We start from the raw sequence: 24493 nt of genomic DNA, 5'->3' as shown, positions 1-24493 counted from the left end.
CCAAGACTCCACTGGATACACTCTAACTTTATATATCTCTCTGAAATATGAGGCATAGACTGCTAGGTGGGTTATGGCATAATTCTTACCCCTTCATTTTTTCATCTTATGACATCAATATCAAGAAAATCCCTTCCAGGGGATGGAGAGATGACTCGCTGGTTAAAAGCACTTGCTGCTCTTGCAGAGGACCCAGTTTTTGTTTTCCAGCACCCACATAGCAGGAAACAACCATCTGTATCCGGCTCCAGGGAACCTGACTCCCTCTTCTCACCTGTGCAGGCATTGCATGCATGTGGTGCACTTACATACACGCAGATATATATCTCAACTCCACTATCTATTGGTTGTGTGATTTTGAGCACACTACTTAAGCTCTCAACCTCAATTTCTTCCCCTGTAAATTGGGACTGATCCTCTCTGCCCCCAAGAGTTGCATGGTGGTTAAATCATTCATTTCATCATTTTATTTATTCAATAAGCCTCTAAAGACCATCTACCTCATGTTGAGTACTCTATGTGATGTCCATGAATACTGCATAAGAGCCACTAGTAGGCTGAAACATCAATGACTAGTTGTCTACTCATAGTATGAAGGAATGATAGCCAACTACTTGCAGGCAGGTAATGTCACTGCAGCATTGCTTCAGTGTGGCATCTGACATCACCTATGATGATATTTCCTTATTTCAGTGATATTAAATGCCAAGTAAATCTGCTCCAATTAAATTACACAAATATGGCAGTAAGAAAGTTCTGGTAATTTGATGTTCTCAGATCTTATATTCTATTTCCTGCCTGTCTCAGCTACCGTGTGACTTTGGAAGAGTCCCAAATATTTGAAAGTCTCATTTTCTTTAATTCTCTTACTTGATAGATAAGAAAAATCTTGTACAGAGAAGAGTTACATCTTCCGTAGGTGGATCAAGGACACCCTGAGAAGATTACCTGACTGGGGTTCCCCTGTGCTGGTTACTCTGCTCCTTTGAGTCCTGAGAGAAGGATTATTTTCTACGAGCACAAATCATTGGTGATGCTCTGCCCTCCTGTCACTTGACCTCAAAGTAACACAGTACTCTCTGATCACTCACAGTGTATTCTGAATTTGCTGTAGCCTGTCTTTGCCTTTAAGTCTCAAGTCCAGTACTGACCCTTATAGGATTCCATTTCCAAGAGCTAGTCTTATACTTCTGTTCCCACCTCCCGTGACAAGTAATTTCTTCATGTTGTGTGGTTCCTCAGCACTTGATTTCTATTGCTTTCATGGTAGTTATCACATTGACTTGAATTTCTTTGCTTTAAAACATGGGTGTTTAAGAGAAATTTCAAACATACAAAGCAAACAAGTAATTTAAGGTTCTGCTGTATGCCCATCATCCAAATTTGAGTGTCAAGACCCTTCCATTGCTAGTTCTTTCGTACTTCCCTTTACTCCTTATCTCCAACTCTGCTTTTTAAAAATTCTACATTTGATGTAAAGTTAACGGATAATGAAATGCAAAATTCCAGATACTTCCATTGCTAGTTCTTTCGTACTTCCCTTTACTCCTTATCTCCAACTCTGCTTTTTAAAAATTCTACATTTGATGTAAAGTTAACGGATAATGAAATGCAAAATTCCAGATAGATATGTCAGTGAGACCCACACATCTATTAAGATTTTTAACATTTTCATTGTCCCAGAAAGTTTCCTCACATCCGTTCTCAGTTTGGCTTGCTCACTTTCCTCCCAAAGAAACTCCAGGTGTTTCTTTTTCTTCACCATAGTTTGGTTGGGTTAATTAGAACTTCACAAAAATGCAGTCACAAGGAATGCCCTGCCTTCCATGTCCTGCCCCTTTCTTTCAATGCTCTTTCTGAAATCTGTTAATGACCTTGCAATGTCTGTTCATCCTTACCATCCACTCTACCCACGAGACTCATCTTCAGCGGTGGGCACTTGACCCAAACTGATAAAATCAGGGACTTGTCTGGTTTCTTTTCCAGAATTATGGGTGTGACCGCCTCCTACAAGATTCCTACCCAGATTTCTACCAAGATTCATAAGGAAGTGGTGCTTGCCATCTTTTCAATTACAGGGTATGTAAGGAGTCAACATAGGAGTATATGGGTATGGGTGTGTGTTTGGTATACCTGTGATTGTGTGGTTTGTGTCAGTATATCTATATATCTGTGTAAATACATTTATGTCTGTGTTTATTTTGTGTGCTATATGTCACAGTTTAATTTGTATTTCTGTGATTGTGTATGCACAGTATATGAGTAAGCATAGCTTCTTATGTACGTATATGCTGTAGGGCTATGGTCTTGATATGTGGTGATATTGACAGGAAGTGGAAACTTAACATGTGAGACCTAGAGGGAGGCCATTAGGTCACTGGGAATGTTGTGTTTCAAAGGAATTAATGCTGGTTTCCGGGAGTGAGTTAGATCCAGTGAGGAGGGTGTTGTGAAGCAAGGCCAGCCCATGCACTGTTTCCTTCTACACAGAGCTGTTTCTTCTCCTGCTTCTCTGCCCCATTGTGACATAGCCAGTACTTCACAAGTACTCAGGGTCTGTTATTTTGTTATAGGAACTGAAATCAGACTAATATAGCTGTGTCTGTGTCTATCTGTATTGTGTACCTGTGTTTATAAGTGTCTGTGGTAAGTTTGTATAGTCATAGGTGTACGTTATATAAGTATAGTGGGAGGATTGAGAGGAAGGCAATAGTATCCTATTCTATGCTTTGTGCATTTTAGAGAAAGTTACTGTCTTTTGTTGTGCAGAGCAGCCTGGTGGACCCAGGCTTGGCCCACAGAGTTGGGATCAGGGCTTTAGCTCCAGTAGCCCCTCATCTGGTTTCTTGGAGCAGAGAGTAACCTGGCAGGGGAGAGGGGTATTTTTGCTATCTAGACACATTTCCATAGATCCTAGCATTGGAAACGACGTGGTTCTAGAAGGTTTCAGGGTAGAGGTCTGTCACCTGAATTCCAGGTGCTGCGTGGGCTGCAGGGGCCTCCTTTTTGGGCTTGACCTCAGTGCCTTGAGCATTCACTCTTATCAGGCTGCCTCAGGCCCCACAAAACCAAGCTAGAGTCTCCTGCCTTGTCATCATGTCTGAGTTAGATTCTCTCCTGCTCCCTTTGTCTCACTGCATAAAAGCACATGCTGAGGTTTAGGGTTGCATTCTGTTGTCCTTGCTCATCACACAGTTTGCACTTTTATTGGAATGAGTCATGGTCAAGGAGCTGTAGGGTAGTGTCAGGTACTCTTAGGGGAAAAAGAAACAGATGGTGGGAAGCTAGATTAGGTGGTTCTAAAGGAGGACTAACCTGGAGGAGAAGACTAGAGCTATCAGTCAAATCCAGTGTTAGGCCTTCCATTCATGCAGACCCTCCAGATCTAGTATGAGGTTCTTATTTCAGCATCTCAGGGAAAGTCCAGCTTTACCATGTTAACTTGTAGTGACTTGTGATGACCTTGGGCAAGTTGCTCAATATTTATGTATTAGTTTCTCTAATTATTGTAGGGGTGGCTGGGAGAAATAACTGAGATTTATACAAGTATGTCTAAAGTGAAACTATTAACACAATCTCTCCCTTTTATATTCCCTTTTGCTACCTATTTCCAAGTAATACCTAGCAAGAACCAGAGTAAGCTAGAATATTTTTCCATTTTTGTGAATGAACTAATAGCCTCTTTGGAGATGGAAGTTGAACCAATTAATAACTGTGCATATATAATATGGCTCCAGGTGATGGTCAGAGTGGAGGTTTTAGGGGCTTTTCCTTGGTCATTTTTTGGTTGCCAAAGGATTTTTCCAGTAATTTTCTTCTGCATTTGAGGGTAGCTTTAGAAGAGAAGGTATATAAGGAAAATTGTTTCTGCCACAGGATCAAGTTTAAGGGAGCCTGAAAGGAATCTAAATTTCATAAGGAAGATAAAAGAAGGAATAAAACAATCCAAATAGTAGTGAGTCCTGGTAGACGTGGAAGTGTTGCCATCACCGTAATTATAGGCACAGAGTAATACTTGCTGGCTAGTCTCTGAGATGACAAAGGAGAAGGTAGGGTTCTTGTCCTTGAGAGTCTTCCAACACAGGAAATGGAATTGAGCATAAGAAAAAGAGGTACTGTCTGGGACAAATATTTAAAGAGGTCATGGTGATACACACCTTTAATCCCAGCACTAGGGAGGCAGAGGCAGATGGAGCTCTGTGAGTATGAGGTCAGCCTGGTCCACATAGAGTTCCAGGCCAGAAAAGACTACAGGGAAACCCTGTTTCGAAAACAGAGGCAAAAAAACATTAAGGATGAAAGGAATTATTAAAGTGGAACTAGGGGGCATACATACAGAATTCCTTTCCTCAAATCGTTATTCAATAATATTTCACAACCATTTGACATTTTATTTCAGACTAGTTAGACACTGTCTCAAAAAAAAAAAAAACAACCAACCAAACAAACAAAAAACAGCACCCGGCAAACAAAACAACAGCAACAACAACAGCAAAAAACCAAAATAAAGATATTGTTTCGCACACCAGTATTATATTCCTCCAAAGTGAAAGTAAGGTGTAAATAGGCTCGGAAAACAGCTCCAGCTTATCCATCAAGCATCCTTTCTGGCTCAAACTGCCTTCTTCTGCCTTCAGAACTGTGAGTAAGGGTATCAAGTTAAACATGTAAAAGAATTAACTTGACACTATATCCTAGAATAAGTGTCTGGTGAATAGTATTGGATTGTTATTGCGGGCATCTAGAAGAAAAGAGGTTTTCTGTGGCCTTAGATAGAAGAATTTCACTGAGTAAGTAGATTCCAACTAATGCTGATGGTGAGCTGTGACTCCAACGAAAGGGGGTTGAAGACAGAATGAAAGAAGGAGCCAGGTGGAATGAGGCCAGGCATACACAAAGGTGGAAAAATTGTTACCTTCTGGGTTTGTGCCATGCAGTCTGATGTACTATAGAGAGGAGAGTCTGCTCAAAACTTACTAGAAGTCTTAAGTCAGTCACCTAATTTCCCTAAGCCTCACTTGCCCTGTCTCTTCAGGGATTGTGATAAACAGGTACTTAAAAGAGTTGTTGAAAGCAGAATCAATATAGGTAAAGAATTAAATTCTTGAAAATCACCAATTTATATTACACTTTGATCTAAAACAAGTTTTCTCTTTAATAATAGTTTTTGTTCCTACCTGTTTATACTAGAATTAATAATATATTTATGTTTATTTCTTTGATGTCTGTTTCCCGAGTGTAAGATCCATGAAGTCAGGGACAATGTCTTTTCAGCTCAGATCTCTTTCTACTACTAGAAGAGTAGGCACTCAATTAATTTCTGTTAAATGGCTAAAACATTATGCACAAATGAATCAAGAATCGTTGATCAATGATATCTATTGCTGTGCTATGACTCTAAAAGTCGTGGGGAAAATGTCTCTTTTGTATGATGAAGGGTAGGTTGCTGAGGCAGGGACTTCAGAGAAGGTATCTAGAGAATCATAGGTCTCCACGGGTCACTAGAGCAAGCACAAGGTTCGTCTGCTTCCCAAAGTTGCACAAAATAATCTCTGAGCAGGAAGGAAATGACATAAATCATTACATAAATCAGCTCAGCTGATTCTGGGTTTTGCAACTCTACTTTCTGTCTTGCTTAATTCTGACTTGCTGCTTCATAGGCATGGCTTGACCCTGTGTGATTTCCATGCTGCCCAGCAATGACCCTGAGTGATGTCTAGACTTTCCAATAATCAAGTCTTATAATTAAATGCAACCCAATAACTCTTAGAGATGGGGAGGAGGAGAGGGAACATATAGATGCACTAATATTTTCTTCAGTGTGGAACAGAGAACTGGAGAGAGCAGAGGAGATGCATGCACTAGCTTGACATGAAGCAATGTGTGCACTGTTGGGAACCACAGTTTTTCAAAAGGTGCTTCCACAGATCATCTCTTAGTACCTCTGCAGTCATGGGAATCAGGAGAGTATGGACAGCATGGGTGGCACGTGCAATATTATTACTCCCCATAACACATAGAGATGGAGGCAGCCAGAGGTGGTCCAGGAAACTTGCTCTGTTTCAGTGACTGTTTTAGACTGTTTTGTACTGCTGTAACAGAATACGAGAGACTGTATAACCTATACAAATAAATTTATTTCTCACTGTTCTGAGGACTGAAAGTTCCAATATGAAGGTACTGTGAGGGGGTCTTGCCACATCATCCCATGGTTGAAGGGAAGTTAGGGTGGGGTGACTGGCATTTTCTAAGAACCCCAGTCCTGAGATTCCAGGATAAGGTTACTCATGGTGGCATGGATTTGGGGACAGAATGGCCTCTCATTAGGGTCTACCTCCTAGTACTGTTAAGGATTGTTTCCAAAACAGGCGTTTGGGAGACAAACCATAGCAGTGGCAATTAAGACTATCAGGGATCTTTCTTTTGGATCACACTGTGTGTCACAGTTACCTCCTTTCTGTAATGTTACAATGCATCTTCGTGATAGAATATCAGAACAGAATCAATCAAGGCTGATACACTGTTGTAGAACTTGGGCTCCTAAACAAAACAGCAGCCATATTTTCTCAGACCATCTGTGCCTGCTTGTAAGAGATCATCAAAAACGGACCTGTTGACTGTTGATGTTCCTTGAGAGAAGGAGGGGTGGGGAGGGTCACTAGATCCTCACCTGTAATTTCAGGTAATCCCTCCTGTACCTCTCAGCCATTTCTATGCAATTCTGCTCTAACTGTACATGGCTTTGGGAGTCTGGGGTGTGTGTGTGTGTCTGGGAGGTGCTAGAGTATATAGGCTGGGGAAGGTTAACTGAAGAGGGGGCCCCACTTATGCAACTATGGGGAAGTCATTATCCATAGTGGGAGAGGACTTTCTGGTATGGCAGCTTTGGGGTCATCCACACTCCTATAAGCAAGGCTTCACTTATGCTCTGTAAATAACCCCAACAAAACTCATTAATTTTCTAAGTTGAACTTCGATAGAATCATATTTTGGTTCGTCATTGAGACTTTATAAGCAGAAGGTAGACATTGTTTATGTCTGAAGGGGGAAAGAATTCACAGCATATACTAAGGCTAATGGACCACATGAGTCTATCGCTTGCTTATATAAATAAAGTTTTGGTTAAACATATCACACCTATTCCTTTACTATAGTTTGTGGTTGCCCTTACACTACAAAGAATAGTTGAGGAGTTGTAACAGAGACTGCAGCGCCCTCAGTCTAAAATAGTTAGTTTGATCCTTTACAGACAAAAAGTTTGTCATCCTTCTGGAATAAGTGAGCAGAATGGAGGTAAAGTATAAAAACTGATTCATTCACCCATAATAGGCAGACTATCATAATTGAAAAAGAGATTGAGAATTAGCCTCAGGGCCAAGTCATAATCTCATATTGGCCACTTGGCTGGATGACCTTGAACAATTTATTTACACTTTCTTGGTCTGTTTCTGCACCTATCACTTTATCTGGTTTATGCAAAAATTCCAAGCGGTAAGGAATGTAAATCAATTATGATTAGGTTTGATCACACATGACAGAATATATAAAATAAAAGTATCTTTCATAAGACAATGGTTTCTTTCATGTGGGGATCTGCAATGAGACTTAGCTACCGGCCTGGTCTGGTGTACATGGCGTTAGGAACCCAACTTCTTTTGCCTTGCTGCTTTGCCCTCTGTGCCTGTTAGAGGAGCTACTGAGAATCTACAGGGCAGACCCCAAAGTTTCCAGGTTCTCGTGCCTCTTTACAATGAATTGTACAGAGACACACTGATAGTTACAGGAAGGGAGATAGTTTCTCAAGGGGGAGATACAAAGAGGCCTGGGCGTGTGCAATCCCTCCCCTGTGACCTGGCTCCAGGAGGGAAAGAAGGGAGAGAAGGGCTGCGGTGAGGCCCCCAGTGACCTGTTATGGTACCATTAACATAGTACCTGCCTCTCCCAAGCTCCTTTAATATGGGCTTTTCTGAGCATCCTCTCCTGGCTGAATGAAGCTCTGGTTGTCCAAAGGCTGCCAGTCGTTCCCTTGCTACCACCTTTCCTATGTTAATCTCTGGAATTTCTCCTTTACTGTTTTCCTGCCTCATAGCTGTTATTCCTGAGGTGCTTTCATTGTCTAGAAGGGTTGCTGTAGCTCCAGCCACTAGGCCATTGGTACTATTGGTAGTATGACAATTAAGAGAAAACATAAAAAAATCAAACACTCAGAAGTCTAGAAATAGCTACCCATAGAGGCCAAACGATAATCTTTGCTAATTTATGTGCAGCTAAGAGGAGAGCCTCCTCCCTCCCACTCCCAGTGCATAAGGGCAACAAGCATATTCCATTTGTTCCATTCCTAGGATACACTGAGGAGACCCAAAGCAACGTCCTAAGTGATTTAAGCAACCAACATTTTGCAAAGCTGTTACCTGATTTGTTCTTCATATGCTCTGGAAAGGTAAGACGTTCAGGTCTTAATACTATCGTTCCTATTGTATGCTTGGTTCACACAGTGCTAAACAACAGAGCCCAGAGTCTGCAGTTTTTCGAATCGTTTTTAATATAAGGTGACCACTCATGATGTAGACCCCAAACAAAGACCTCCAGGAAAAGGTGCAGGACAAAGGCAGTGGTCCTATCCTGTGGTCTCAGTCTCACCAGGTCCTCAGCTTTAAGACCAAGATGGTCGCCTGTTAATTTGGGAATCATGCCGCTATTGATCTTAATACATCAGGCCGGTTTAACGAAGTCTGTTATTACCAATGAAGCTTGCTGTTCACAAGGTTCACAACCAGTATTCTTGGAAACGCCCTCGCTTTCCTGAATCTGTTTCTTTTTGTAGGGTAACAAAGTTTTTGGTTTCCAAAAACTGCCTTCCAAATCTCATTCCCTCATCCAGGTAACCTACCTTTTTAATGGAGATGGCCGCAGACTAGAGCTAGGGTTGGAATGTTCATCGCCACTGGCCTATGTCCCACAAAAAAGTCAAACATGTTTTGGACTCTCCACACTTCTGAAGAGGGATAGGAATAGATACCATGTGGCTTAATGGAGAGAACAGGTGTGTCGGTGTATCCAGTACCCACTATACGTCAGTTCCTCAAAGGTAAGGGGCCCATCTACCTTTTAGATTTACAAAACGCCATTCTTATTTTAGAGGGTCGGCCACAGGATTAAGTGAGTGAATTCCTGTAGGGTACCGGGACTAAAACTTGGCACAAAGCGTTCAGGAGTTGTAAAAGGGTTTGGAATGCACATCCCACAGCAGCCCTGGTGCTCAGTGGAGGAGCGGCGTTACAGGAGCACACCCATCACCCGCTGCGGGGCTAGTCTGGGTGTCTAGAGCCCAGAAGGGGACCCTCCAGAGGAGCAGACATACTTTCCCTAAGTGCCTTTAAAATCCAGCGAGGGAGGAGCCAGAACCAGCCGGTTAGCCCGAGTGAAGCGCTGCACTGCGAGCCGGGGCGGGACTTACTGGCGCTGGTCATTTCAAAGGACCAATCAGGATGAGTCTTACGAGGACTGCGGCTAGGGGGATGGGGGTGGGGCGAAACCGGAGGGGGCGGAGCTACAGCGTGCGGGGACCGCCCTGTCGCGTGCGGTGCGGGTTTTGCGCGGCCTCCAGCCGGCCCCGCTAGATAGATTGTGATTTCAGGTTGCACAAGTAAGTGACCCTCCTGCAGTTGCAGGCGCTCAGCAGGCTCGGCCCGGAAGAAGTTTCTCCAGCCTGCTCAGTGCTTCCTTCCCCACTCCGCCACCTCCTCTAAGCTGGGGGTCTCACACCAGCCAGGCCATTGGCTGCCAACCCGTTCAGTCCCTTCTACGTAAAGGGTGAGGTGTCGTAGCCGAGGGAGGGGGTCAGCTTCGGCTGCAACCCCGACTGCCCTGTAAATGTCTGGGACCACTCTCCACTTTTCTAAACTCAGTCCTTTTTTCCCCACGCTCTAATTTTGGGACCGTTTTTCAGGAGTTTTTAGCATCTTTAAACTCGAGTTTGGCTACCTAAGGCAAAAGTTTCAAGGCCACAGTTGCTGGTAGATTTAGAGGCTCGAGCAGCTTGCTTTAGCTATAGTGTGGGGATGTAATTCAATTTAAATGTGGCGATGCTGTCTGGTTCCAGATCTGTGGGACTCTTTCCGTGGTTACTAACTTCCTGTCCACTTAAGGAATTAGATGCACAGAGGGGAACTTCTCTGTCATTGGTTCTTATACTAAAGAATGGCTTATGTCTCAGCACTGATTTCCTCCCAGAATTAAAGGGCCAGTCTATGACCAAGCTATGGAATCGTGGATCGTCCTAAGATTAAGAGGATTGTGTTTTTAAGTAGCAAACGAGTCAGGAAGAAGGAAAGTCTTAGTTTGTGGCTGGATTATGCTAAATTTTACACATTGTTTAGATTTTGCTTTCTTTCTTTTTCTTTTTTTTTTTTAACCTGTGGCCCTCCAAGTGCAGGTCCTGGTGTCTTCCCTTTTCAGTGGCTGGCTGGGTCTTAAGCCAGGTGTCTGCTTCTGTGTCTCCAGGAGTCTCCTGTCAATGTGGCCCTCACGTTTAGTCTTTACCTACTGTTCTGGCCTGGTTCTAGAAGAGGCCATCTGAGAAAGTCCCCTAGTGGAGCCCCAGAGGACTGCTATTGATGGTGATGGTGCTTGGGGGCTGGAAAGTAGGGGGTAAGGAGGGCTTGTGGACTTTTTGAGGGGGAAGTGAGGTAGTATTAGAACACCAAAACGTTTAAGAAGAGAAGAGCATACCCCAGAGGTGGAGCACCGTGTCTGCAGAGGGAGGAGGCCAGGCTGTCTTCCAGGCTGTGCTGAATTTTGTGGGCCTTGTCTTTTCCTGGAATTTGGTTTCCTTTCTGTAACCTTTTACTTAATTCAAATCACAGCTAATTACTAGCAGTTTTTTAAAAACCGCTTGAGGCGGTGAGTCCTGTCTTTAAATTTGCAGTCAGAGTGGGATCCCACAGGAGAGCAGAGGTCATTATTTTACTGAACTGTACTATGCGGATTATTTAACTGTCAAGGTGGTATCAGGAGGAGAGGAGGTGTTCTCACTGGGATTCCTACTAGCAGCTCTGTTGAGAAATAGCTGACACACAGTTAACTCTGTTTTAGAGTCCGTTTGTTGGGATTTAAAGAATTTCAGCATCTTTGTTAATGATGGGCATTGCTTTGCAGTTTTTCTTTCTTGCTTTTTCTGAGTTATGTTCTCTGGCTAATAATGGTCCTCTAGAATAAGTTGGGGAATATTTTTACCTTTTGGTGCTCTGGAGGACTTGAATTTAAATTGGTATTTTTTTTTTTTTCTTCCTCAAATGGTTAATAGAAGTCACCAGTGAAGCTAATTGGACCTGAAATTGTTGTTGTGTATGTGAAGGGATGCCAAGTGCGAAGTTATTTGATCTGAACGACGTGGGACTTGTGATATTTAGGCTTCCCATTACTGTGATAAACCCCTGAGAAAAACAGTATTTTGGTGCATGGTTTTAGTTCAACATCACAGGTGCAGCAGCTCACATCATGGTGGTCAGGAATGGAAGGGCGGGGAGGGAGGGAAGGAAGGAGGGAGGGAGGGAGAGAGAGAAGAGAAGGAAAAAAGAGCTGGTACTACCCACATTCAGGGTGGGTTTTCTCTCTGGAAACACTCTCACAGATACACCCAGTAATGTCCTTTGCTCATGGCTTAGGCATCTGTGATTAATCAAATAGACATTTCAATTATCATCATGGGACTATTCAGATTATGTTTTATTCTGCCTCCCCTCAGCTTTAGTGAGATATAACTAATAAAATTTATACATATTCAAGGTAACAGCATGCTTTTATGTCTGTGCACATTTTGAAATAATTATCCCAAATTAGTTAACATATGTAATTTATTCTTTCTCTTTTGTAATGAAAATACTTAAATTCTACTTGATTAGCAAATTTCAGAAATATGATGAACTATGAACTTTGACACCATGTTGTATATTGGATCTCCTGAAATTGTTCATCTTATAATTGAAAGTTTGTACCCGTTATTCAACATCTTATCTCTCCCACACCCCACACCTATGTAATCACCATTCTCTTTTCTGTGTTAATGAGTTAGACTTATTAAGGGTCCACATAGAGTTCATATAACTGCAGGAAATTGGTTCCAAGGCCCTGTAGACACCAAAATCTGTTGGTGCACAAGTTCTCTTAATAAAGTGGCATAATGTAAGGCCCTATTCTCTTAGTCAAACTGCTGCCATCTTTAGATCAGTTGTGCCTAGTTGCAGGAGTCCATCACTATCGGGTCTGTGGACTTTTGACATCACTTCCTAGATGGAGGGGTTGAGAAGGGTCATTGGACCCTCACTTGAGTATCCTGCCACTCCTCAGTCATTCGTATGCAGTTTTTCTCTAATTACACTTGGCCTTGGGGTCCAGGGGAGGTGCTAGAGTAAATAGGCTGGTGCAGACCAGAGGAAAGGCTTCCATGTCTGCAGCTATGGAAGGCATCAGCCATGCTGTGAGGAGACGTCTGAAGCAGTCATTCAGTTTCCTATCAATAACTCCTCACTCATGTTCTGTAAGAAAGCCCAATAAACTAATTGTTTTCCTAGGATAGACTTTGGTGGGATTGTACTTTGGTTTGTTGTTAGGACTTGAAGACTGGGTAGATATTGTTCACATCTCCCCCAGGGAAGTAATTTTAGCAACATTTTATTTCATATGACATATATATCTTCCTGTATACTTTAAATCATCTCTGACTTGGAAGACTGAATACAATATGCAAGATATATAAATAAGTGTCTGTCCTGGTTAGCTTAAACTGTCAACACAGCCTAGAGTCATCTGAGAGGAGACTCAGCTGAGGAATTGTCCAGATCAGATTGGCCTGCGGGTATGTCTGTAGGGATTTATCTTGATTGTTCATTGATGTACGAGGGTCCAGCTCACTGTGCTGTGTACCGTTCGTAGGCAGGTGGTCCTGAACTGTATAGCAGCATTCTCCAAGGTTCTGTTGTACTTCTTTCGCTATGAAGTAAGTTCCTTGGATGACGTGTGGAATAGCAAGCAGGCCTGACTCTGCTTTGACTTCCTTCCCTCAGTGGGAAGTCAAGTGATGGACTATGGTCTGGAATTATGAGTGGAAATAAACACTGTCCTCTCCTAAGGTGCTTGTGGTCAGTGTATTTGTCAGAGCAACAGAGGTGAAACTAAAAATGTGCTGTACTGTATTGTTTAAGGAAAAATGAGAAGAAAAAATATTTGTACAAGTCCTGTAGAGACGCCTTTTTTTCCCAATTGGTTTTGATTTGTGGCTTACTCAATCTGCAGAAAAATGAGGGCTGACTTTTTTTGTGTGTGTACTTGGTTCATTTCACGAAGCATAGCACCCCTCAGGTTCACCCATGTTGTCCCTGGCAAGGTTTACTTTAAGAAAGTTATTCACAGTCTGTTGTGTATGTATATCATGTTATTATCCTTCCATCTGGAGACATTGAAGGTTATTTTCATGTTTTCGCTATAGTGAATACTCCAGTGACATGAATGGGCAAATAATCCTCAAGATCAGTATGATGGGCTTTTTCACTTTTAATATGTGCACAGAAGTAAGGTTGGTAGATCACATGGTAGTTCTACCATTAAGTTTATTTTAGAAGAATTTTATTTATTTATTTATTTATTTATTTATTTATTTATTTATTTATTTATGTGTGTGTATTACCTGCATGTGTGTAAATGTACCCATGTCATGCAATATCCATGGAAGTCAGAAGAGGACATCAGATTCCCTGGAACTTGAGTTACCAACAGTTGTTAGCTGCCATGTGGGTGCTGGGAATCAAATCCCTGTCCTCTGCAAGAGCAACCAGTGCTCATAACCACTGAGCGATCTCTTTAGCCCCTACCTTTAAGTTTTTGAGAAACATTCATACTGTTTTCCATAACAGCAGTGTGAATGGACCTTCCCACCCACACTGGACAGAGTTTGCTTTTCTCTCCATTATCATCACCAGTTTTTATTATCATTTGATTTTTTGTTGACTTCTCTCATAAGAACAGTAATGTGATAAGCCGTTACAGTTTTGATTAGTATTTCTCTGCTGATTAGTAATAGTGAGTGCTGGGCAACTGTCTTTATATGTTCTTTGAAAAATATCCATTCAAGTCTTTATTTACTTATTTATTTTGCTTTTGAGTTGCGTGGTTCTTATATATTTTGAATTTTAATTCTTTATCAGATACGTAGTTTACAGATATTTTCTTTTCCATGTTGTTCCTTGTTTCCTTTGTTTAAAGAAGCTATTAAAGTTATGTAGCCATGACTGTTCATTTTTATTTCCATTGCCTGTGTTTTTGGTGTTTTATCCAAACAACCATTCCCATAGTGAGTGCTTCGCCTATTTTTCTTACTAGTTTAACAGTTTCAGGCCTTATGTTTTAATCAGTTTTGAGATGCTTTCTGTGTATGGTGAATGAGCCTAGCTTCATTTTTTTGTCTGCAGATAGCCAGTTTCCCCAAAACCAATTATGAAAGATTTATCTTTCCCTGTTGTGAATTTTTGGTACCTTTGTTGAAGATTAGTTGACAAATATGTGTGGCTTATTTCAGAACTCCATTCTGTTCTGTTGGTTAGCACATCTGTTTTTATGCCATGCCATACTGTTTTGATCACTATGACTTTGTGAAATAATTTGATATAGTTTGAAATAAGGAAGCATGATGCTTCCCAGCTTTGTTCTTTTTATACAACATTGATTCAGATATTTTGTGGCTTTTGTGGTTCCACATGAATTTTAGGTTTGTTTTCTCTTTTTCTGTGGAAAATCTCATTGACATGTTGAAAATAGGCATTGCATTGAATCTTCACATTGTTTGGGGGGTAGTATTGGCAATTTAGTAATATTATCTCATCCAGTTCATGAATCTGGTATATCTTTCCATTCATTTGTTTTTCCAATTAATTCTACAAAAATATTTTGTAATTTTCAGTGATTTTAATTTTTTTCATTAAATTTATTCCCAAATATTTTACTTAATTAATTATTTTAAATGCTGTTGTAGTTAGGATTATTTTCCTAGTTTGTTTTTAGACTATATTCCTAGTGATTAGAAACAGCTAATTTTTATATGTTGATTTTTCATCTTACAATTTTAGTGAAACTATTACTTGTAGCAATTTTTTATGGAGTAGTTCAAGGTTTTTCTACATATAAGATGATGGCAGGGTCAGGGGAGATAGCTCAGCTTCTAAAATGCTTACTGCACAAGCATGATGACCTAAGTTTGGATTCTCAGCACCCATGGAAAAAGCCAGGCACAACAGCTTACATCTGAAATTCCAGTGCTGGGGTGGTAGAAACAGGAGGATATATGGGTCTTACACAGTCAGTCTAACTAAATGGGTGAGCTCCAGGTTCAGCGAGAGACCCTGTCTCAAAAACCAAAGGGGGGCAGTTACTAAGGAAAGCACCTAATATAGACCTCTGGCTTCTGTATAGATGTGCATGTTCACACTCATATTTGCACACACTAACATGCACACATTCATCACACATGCATATACATATAAAAAACAAAGTAAAGATGATGCCAGCTGATAATTTTTTCCATTCTAATTTTGATACATTTTATTATTATTTTTTCTTGATTAGCTCTAGCTAGGACTTCCAAACTATGTAGAATAGAAATAGCAAGAGAAGGCATCCCTCTGTTGTTTCTCATTTCAAGAGCTTTCAAGTTTTTCACCTTTGAGTATAGTGTTGGCTCTGGGCTTGTGGTATATGACCTTTATACCTCAAGTTATAGTCATCATATATCTCATTTGTCGAGGATTTTTATCATGAAAGTTTGCTGAATTTTGTCATATGCTTTCGCTCAATCTATTGAGATGATCATATGATTTTTATCCTTAATGTTTTAGTATGTTGTATTCCATTTATTGTTTGTCATACATTAAGCCATTCTTTCTTTACAACGATGACTACCCCCTTGGCCATGGTGAATGATGTTTAAGTGCTTTCTGTTTTACTTTGAAATATGAGTATTTTAATTACATTTGCATCTTTATCATGATAATAGCCTGTACTGTGTAATGTGTGTTTGTTTTTGGCATCTTGGTATTGCTGTCCTTCAAAAGTGAGATTGGAAGTGTTCCCTTCTCGCACTATCTGGGAAGAGTTTGAGAAAGGAATTTTGTCAGCTCTTCTTAGATGTTTGGTAGAGTTCACTAGTGAAGTCAGCAGATCCTGAATTTTTCTTTATTCAAAGATTTTTTTAAAAAAAATTATGGTTTGAGAATTTCTTACACACACAGAATGTAGTTTTTGATCAAAGATTTTTGAGTACTGATTCAATCTTCTTACTCATTATAATTTGGTATTGGTTGATTATGCATATTATTATTATCTAGGTATATTTCCATTTCTTTGTGGCTAACCAATTTGTTGGTATGTAATTTTTTGTACTAGTTTCTTATGTTGCTTTGTCTTTTGGTGCTATTCAAATTATGTTTCTCTTTAATTATAATTTATTTGTCTTTTGTCCTTTAATATAGCTAAAGGTATTTCTATTTTATCTTTTCAAAATACCAATTCTTAGTTTTATTCATGTTTTTTATTATTTTTTCATCTCTGTTCCACTGCTTTTGGCTTCATTTGTTTTTTTTGGTTCTTTGCAATGTAAAGCTAGGTTAGTTCAGATTTTTCTTCTTCATGTAGACATTTGCTATCATAATTTCCTCTCTTAGAACCATTTTTGCTGCCTCTTAAAGCTTTTGTATATTGCAATTCTGTTTTTGTCTCAAGATAGTTCTTGATTTTTCCTTCTTATTCAGTCTTTAAGCCACTTTCTTCCTGTTGTTGATTTCTAGTTTCTTATTGTTATGGTTAAAAAAGATCTTTAATCTTTTGATTTAAGAATTTAGTTAACTTACTTTTAAAGTAATTATTGATAGGTGATATCTTTGCCATTGTGTTTTGTGATTATTTTGAATTTCTTTTGTTTCCTTCTTTTCTTGATGTCTTTTGTGCTTAGATACATTTTCTGTAATGATGTTTGGTTTCTTTCTTTTTGTGTATATACTATAGATTTTTGCCTTTCCTTTGTTATGGTTTTACTGGAGAACATCTTATAGGCATAACAGTAAATTTTCAGCTATCACTTTCAACCACATATAAAAACTATAATTTAATCCTAATTTTATTTTGAAATCACAACTTACCTCTTTAATATATTGTGTGTCCATTACTAAATTATTACAGTTATTTTTAATACTGTTTTCTTATAACTTTTATACCAAGTTAAAATTATTTACATGTCATTGTTAAAGTTTTATAGTATTCTGAATTTGACTGTATACTTACCTTACCAGTGAGTTTTTAATTTTATGTTTTTATGTTATATTCATTATTATTTATTTCAACTTGAAGATTCTGCATAATTTTTTTATAAGGTAGATCTAGTGGTGATATATTCTCTTAGTTTTTGTTTTCTTGTTGATCTTTACTCATTTCTAAAGGACATTTTGAGTATGTCATTCTATGCTCTCCTCATCTGCAAAGTTGCTGCTGGGAAAACACCAATATTCTCATGGAGGGTCCTTTGTATGTGAAGTTCTTCCTGTTGGTCTCAAAATTTTTGTTTTTGTTTTTGTTTTGTAATTATGTGTATCTAAGATCAGTCCCCTTTGGGTTGAATATATTTGAAGTCTTTGTGGACCTTACTATCTGAATGTTTCTTACAATGTTTGAGACGTTTCAGCCCTTTTTTATTTAAAGTAGTTTTTGTCCTATTTTCTTTTCATTCTGAAACTCACACAATTCACCACTTATCTCAATGGTGTTCCTTAAATCCTTGTTGTTACTTTGAATTGTCAGCTTCACACAATTCAAAAATCACCTGTGAAAGAGAGAGTCTCAGTGAGAGATTGCCTCGAACAAGTTGGCCCATGGGCGGGTCTATCAGAGATTTTTCTTAATTGGGGTAATTGAGGTGGAAGACTCATTCTGAGTGGGCAGTGGCACCATTTTATGAGCTGGGCCCAGAATGGTGTAAGAGTTTTGCCAATGCGAGCTGAGCAGAAGCGTGCATGCATTCATTGTCACTGTGGATGTGATGTCACTGTTTCACGTTTTTGCTGCCTTGACTTCTGCACACTGATGGACTGTAACCTGGGTTTTACCAGGGTGTTTTATCACAGCAACAGAAATGAAACTAGGACAGTCCCAAAAGGTTCTTCATCCTCTTCACTTTCCTCCTTTTCCGTCTCAGTATAATTAAAGACGACACGTCTGTGCTCAGAGAACCTCCCGCTTGCTCAGCCTGCTGGTCGTGCTCCTTACTGCGCTTGTTGTATTTTCCAGCTCCAGAATGTGTGTTTTTTGTTTGTTAATGTTTGTTTTTGTTTTTTACATTGATTTCTTTTTGTTGCCTTTTTTGATTTATTTATTTACTCTTGTTTTCCTATATCTTATTGAACTTCCTGAAAACAATTCTTTAATCCTTTTTAAATTCCTCTTATATCTTCGCGTCTTAGGCATCCGTTGTTGAACATTACTGTTTCTTTCCTTTTTTTTTTCTGTCATAGTTCCTTGGTGTGTTTGTTGGGGTGTTTCTCAATGTGTTCCCTTGTGGTCTTCACACTTAGAGAAGTAGTCATCTTATTTTGGCCTTATAAATTAGGTTTGGGAAACAAGCATCTTCACTGATCTGCTGTTCTGAGGATTCTGAGATGCTCTGGTATTTTCTGTGGCTGTTCCTGTTCACTTGCTCGTTTCTCCTTGGAGAGGGACAGACTGAGGCTCTTCCATTTGTTTCCTCTAGGAAAAGTTGGTATGCCTTCCTTCTTCCATTCCTACGGAGTTGAGCCACTGCATGTGTGTGTTTGTGAACCACCTGTAAAGACTCATGTTAACTGTCCATGGAGGCTGAGGCGTGCAGTGTTAGGAGCCTCTGTTGTCCAATGGGAGAAGTTGACAGCACATTGTCAGTGGCCTGCTGATAGTCCGAGTTCTATGATATATTTCCAGCCTTGATCCTCACATCTGTTCCTTTCTCCCATCCTCTCAAGCTATCTGATCCTCAGTGTTCTTTAGGTGTTAAGAAAGAGGTGGTCTTGGGTAGCATCCTGCACAGCTGGAACAACTGACTGCTTGCTAACCCTGCTCTCACTTTTCCCCAAGGGAGGACTCATGGGCTGCAGAGGTCTTTTTTTTGGCACTGGGTAACGCTGCTTGGGGAAATGGGAAGACTTCTTGCTCTCTTTACTTATTCTCAGATTTTCTTCTTCTCTAATTGTATGCTAGACCATCTTCGCTGGATTTCTGAATTCTCCCAAAGGTATTCTTATCCGTACATGGTTGTCACAGCCAGTGGGCAGCGTGGAGATAACAGAGAAATGAATTTGCTACCTTGTTAATATCATTCCATTCTGTTTCTTCTTGAATGAGGATTGATTGTGTGTCTCAAGGGATTTACACAGAATGACTAATTTGTCAAGTTCATTAACATGTTATTTCATACATTTCCTATTACTTTAATATCTATGAAATTGATCATAATTTCATCTCTCTAATTCTAAATATTGATAATGTGTACATTTTCTCTTTATTTTCCTGATCCGTTAGGAGTAGAAATCTATTAATTTTGTTCGTCTTCTCAAAGAATTAGCGTTTGTTTATGGTTATTTTCTCTGTAACTTTTCTCTTGAAATTGATTTCTGCTCTAAAGCTTGCCATTTCCTTTCTCCAGCTTCCTTGGGGTTCATTTTATTCTGCTTTTCTGGTTTCCTCAGGGGGAAGTCTGAGGTTATTTTCTTGAGATTTTTTTTTCTTTTATAATATTGACATTTGATGCACTTAATTTCTAGGAATGACTTTATTTGCATCTCAAAACTTATGCTGTATTTTCATTTATGTTCAGTTAAACATATTAAGAATCTTTAGATGTTTCCAAGAAGTGTGTTAATTAGTTTCCAGATATTTGAGGACTTTCCATGTACTTCTTGGTTATTGATTTACAATTCCATTGTGATCATAGAGCATTCTTTGTATGACTTGAATCCTTTAAATTTTTGCAGGTTATTTTATGAGAGTTATTCAACCAAAACAGACTAAATCCTGAACATCTAATTAGGACTCGAATGCTATTCTGGTTGGGTAGAGTTCTTTTTACCTCTTAACTAGGGCAAGTGGATTGACTCTCATTGTGTATTCCATCCTTGCTGACTTCTGTCTACCTTTTCTGTCCCTATCAATTATTGAGGGCATAATCATTGGCTTACACATTTCTCTTTACTGTTCTATCTGATTTTTCTTTATGTATTCAGGGTACTCTGTTATTAGGTACAAAGATTGAACTGTTTGGTCTGCTTGATGAATCATCCCTTTATGGTTTCACAACTTCTGGTAACAGTCTTTGCTGTGAAATCTATGTAGTCATTGCTCTTGAAATCTATATTTTTAAAGTGCTTATTTGATGTTGCTGTGGGCACTTTGAGTTGCTTTTCACTGATGTCATTGGCATATCATGTTCTTCCTTTTACTTCTGACAAGGTTGTCTTTATATTAAAATTGAGTTTCTTGTAGGCAGCATTTAATTAGACCAAAGAAATCAATACCAGATAATCTGCCTTTTAATTGGGGTGTTATTTTGTTTGATTTAATTATTAATTTTAAGTTGCTACCTTGCTTTTTTAAAATCTTTGTTTCACCCATTGTCCTCTTTTTTCTTCCTTCTTTTTTCTCACTTAAGCATTATTTTAGTTGTTTCTTTAGGTTTTATAATAGATGTAGTATTACATATATGAAATGTGCAGCAATACATTTTTCTGTGTTTGAAAAAGTGAGGATGCTGGGGATTCAAACTTGGGTTCTCATGCTTGTGCAGGTCCCCACTGAGCCATCCTCCCAGTCCTGTGCATGGTAACTTTCTAAATAGCAACCACCATGCGTTTATATTGTTGGTGCTGATTATTATTATTATTATTATTAATTATTTCTATAAAAACACTTAAGACTTGTTCTGGGGTATGTGTGAGTTATTTGGAAGCAGTATGATCCTTTGGAGTCTTGTTTTATGACTTGTCAAATGGGACCAGAGCAGCATTATTCTAGGGCATTGGTGAGGTATACCCTCTGTATTCTGCTCAGCACTCTGTGAACAGTTCTCTGCTCTAGCTGATGTGAAAGGACTGGTTCTAGCTCTGTGGAAAGCCCACTCTTTACTTCATGTAGTGCTTCCTGTGCTTGCCCCAGTTTCTTTGTGTGTGTAACACTGATTGGTGCTCTCATGGATATTTGAGGGATACCCTGTGCAGTGCCCTAAAGTATCTCTGTGTAGCTATCTCCTCTCTTGTACTCTGTCCCACAGTCTAGTCCTTCTGTGTAGATTCTGTGCAAGAATACTGTTGAAATTGAATTGCTTCTCTTTTCTGTGACAAAGTCTGTAAACAGTTCCCAGGCATTTAACTTGAGGAACTGCAGGAATTGTCCTAGCTTTCTTTCTAAGTTTTCTGAATTCATGGTTGTTGCCTTATATCCAATAGGCTGAGACATTTTTATTTTCTATCTTTTTAAAATCACTGTGGGGTTGGCTATATGGTTCCTGTCACCTTGGCTGGAAATGGAAGCTACAAAAAATTGAGTACAATTTTTGAATAAAATATAAAGAAGGGACTATTTAATGTGTGAGGAAGGGATTTTGAGGCACCAAGGCATCAGTAATAATGGAGAACTTTTCCCACACAAGGCCTATAAGATCATGGTAAAAGAAATATATCAGAAGGAATCATAAGATGTTTTCAAAATGGAATCATTTTTAGTCAAGGAACTATATAAAAGATGAGGCTAGCTTAAGTGTCTGGATCCATGAACAGTATACCTAGACTAGACAGGGTTATTGTTCTCATTAAAGTAGGAAGGCAGGGTGAGTACTATGCTTCGGGGAGAAATGGCTTTGATGTATGAGGGAAAATTGTGTTTTCTATCCAGACAAGGCATGCTTTTCCCAGAGGCTGTCATAATCCCCTATTAATCAGTTGAGATTATTTTGGAAGTCGTTATTAAGAAGGATAACTCAATGAAGCAGAGTTCAGAGAGAGGATACTCAGTATAGTGATGTTTGTAAGGTCTAGGTTCAGAGGGATTTGGAAAAAAGGAGAACTTATTTGGGCTCAACTCATTGCCAGTCTCTTAGCCATCTAGATTTGTGGCTGAGCTGTTCTGAAATCCATTCCAGACAAGACTGATAGCTGAGTTGCTTAGATTCTGCTAACTGGCTGTGGGAGAGAGATTAAGAAAGGAGACAGTTACTGATTCAGTGTTGGGGATGAAGGTCGAGAAGGACAAGGCTATAAAATCAAGAATGATTTTGACAGATTAGACTCAGCTTGCTAAATTCTGAGACTGTAGAATTACATGGCATCTTTGAAGTTAGAATAAGGATAACGTTGGGATTTTAAAAAAATTGTCTTGTGCCATGGATGGAAGGGTGGAAAGAACAAAGGATCAAAGTCTTCTCTCTGCTGTCTCTGCCTCAGAAGATACTTCACTACTTAGCTTAGATTTCTGTCCTTAAGTTGTGGATTCCCCCCGGTGTTGTAGACAGGATTAGTAAGGCTTTCTGCTAGGTCAGTGATACCCTTGACTAGCACATAATAAATGTTCAAAAGAATTGTTTTGATCCAAAGTGGAGGTTAGCTCAAAATATCAATACATTTTAGAAACATTTGGATGCGTTTGAATGCACTTACTGATAGAACACAGAAAGCACTACCTTCTCCTGAACTCTCAAGGGAAGAGTATGGTACTCCAGAGGAGTACTTCGAATCCCTCCTTCTGTGACAATTTGTACAGGTACCATGGGCTCCTTTTCTCCCCTTAAGAAGACATTTTTTAAATTAACTTTTTTAGTTAGCATACAAAATAATGGGATTCCCCATGACATTTCAAGTATGTGTGTTATGCTTTGTTCATATTCGTTGCCTTCCCTTGAAGAACACATTACGCTTGGTGTTGGTGTGTGATGTGGGGGTGGATGGGCCAACGATTCATTCCACCTAGTTGTTCTGCACCCAGTGGGTCTTCAGAAAGGGAGAGGAAAATTGAAGACCTACTATGTGTGTATCATATGTACTAGCCGATCTTGCCTCATCTCCATGCAGTGTCATGGGAGAACATGGGGGACTAAAAATCATTCTGGTGAAATATGTTGAATGCTCTTAGGTTGCGGTTGGGTGGGAACAGTTAACAGGTCTGAAAATGTATAGCATGAAAGTGTATAGCAGGCTGTGAGGGTCATCTTAAAACAGTAGAAGGGGCAGTCCATGCAAGGGGTCAAAGGGCTGCTCAGATGATCCTGTGGAGGAAAAATCAATCTGAGAAGGTAGAAGGCATGCAAAGTACAGTTCATCTCAGTCCAAGGAAGAGTTTGTAGTAACATACTCAATGTGAAAATTCTAACAGAGAGGGAGGAGACTTCACTGCCCTCCAAACCTCTTCCACTCCATTCCTTTTCTCTGAGGGTTGCTATACTAAAGTAGGTTTTTGTGTTTTCTTGGAAGTCTTACAAATTAGGCCCTTTACAAGAGAGTGGTTCCTAAGCTAATGCAGCTAATGTTGACTGATTGGGTGGGAGGGGTAACTGACCCCCCCATCGACTCCTCAAATTAATCTTTTAAAATTGATGTATCAATAACAGTATTTCAAGAAAAAATAAAAATTAAGACAACTTATCAAGTCAGCATGTCAGAGAATTCTTTTTTAAATAATTTTTTTAGTATTTGAGAATTTCATATATGAGTATTGTATTTGCATCATTTCCACCCCTCAAAGTCCCTCCTTCCACCCTTTCTATGTGCCTCCAGCTCACTCTCAAATTCTTGTTCTTTTCTTTGATTGTTACTGTTACATGCACATATATCTACTTATAAACACACACAGACAGACAGACAGACAGACACACACACACACACACACACACACACACACACACACACACCCCTCAGCATCCATTTATTGCCTGGGTCTTCATCTAGCAAAGGGACCCTGTGAAAATTCCCCTCATCCACACCGACATGTCAATTGATGTCATTATACAAATCACATTAGGCTATGACAATGTAGAGATTTCATGGGCACAGCTTCCCTATAATGTTTACAGTGTATTACCTAGCAGCAGGTGTCTTGATCCTCTGGCTCTTAACAATCTTTCCAGACCCTCTTACAGTGTTCCCTGAGGCTTAACTGTAGAGTTTGCATTGTAGATGTGTCAGTGTTGAGCATACTGTAATCACTTCTTACAGAGAATTCCTAATTGAATATATGGAGGAAGAAGAAAGACAGCCTCTTCCATGTGATTACATGAAAATGTGCATTCCATTAAAGGAAAAAATTGGACCCAAGAAATAAGCACCCATGTCAAACAGCAACTCAACCAAAAAATATAAAAGGAAAAGAAATACAAATAATTCAGCAAAACAGAACATCACCAAATAAACTCACAGGAACTAACAAATTCCTTTTTATAATAACC

At 39.5% G+C, this 24493-nt stretch overlaps 1 protein-coding gene and 1 pseudogene across 1 annotated transcript in view; one reads left to right on the top strand and one right to left on the bottom strand.

The window, feature by feature from the left end:
- LOC103737142 overlaps nt 1–24493 on the bottom strand; it is a 44768-nt pseudogene that overhangs the window by 14487 nt on the left and 5788 nt on the right.
- Fggy (FGGY carbohydrate kinase domain containing) overlaps nt 9538–24493 on the top strand; it is a 409436-nt gene continuing 394480 nt past the window's right edge. Inside the window, exon 1 of the mRNA XM_017799079.2 lies at nt 9538–9646. The gene's annotated coding sequence lies outside the window, so the exon portion shown is untranslated. The remainder of the gene's footprint in view (nt 9647–24493) is intronic.

Source organism: Nannospalax galili, unplaced genomic scaffold (assembly GCF_000622305.1).
Source record: "Nannospalax galili isolate Female #2095 unplaced genomic scaffold, S.galili_v1.0 scaffold718, whole genome shotgun sequence".
In the NCBI taxonomy this organism is placed as follows: domain Eukaryota; kingdom Metazoa; phylum Chordata; class Mammalia; order Rodentia; family Spalacidae; genus Nannospalax; species Nannospalax galili.
This window is presented reverse-complemented; position numbering and strand designations above follow the sequence as displayed.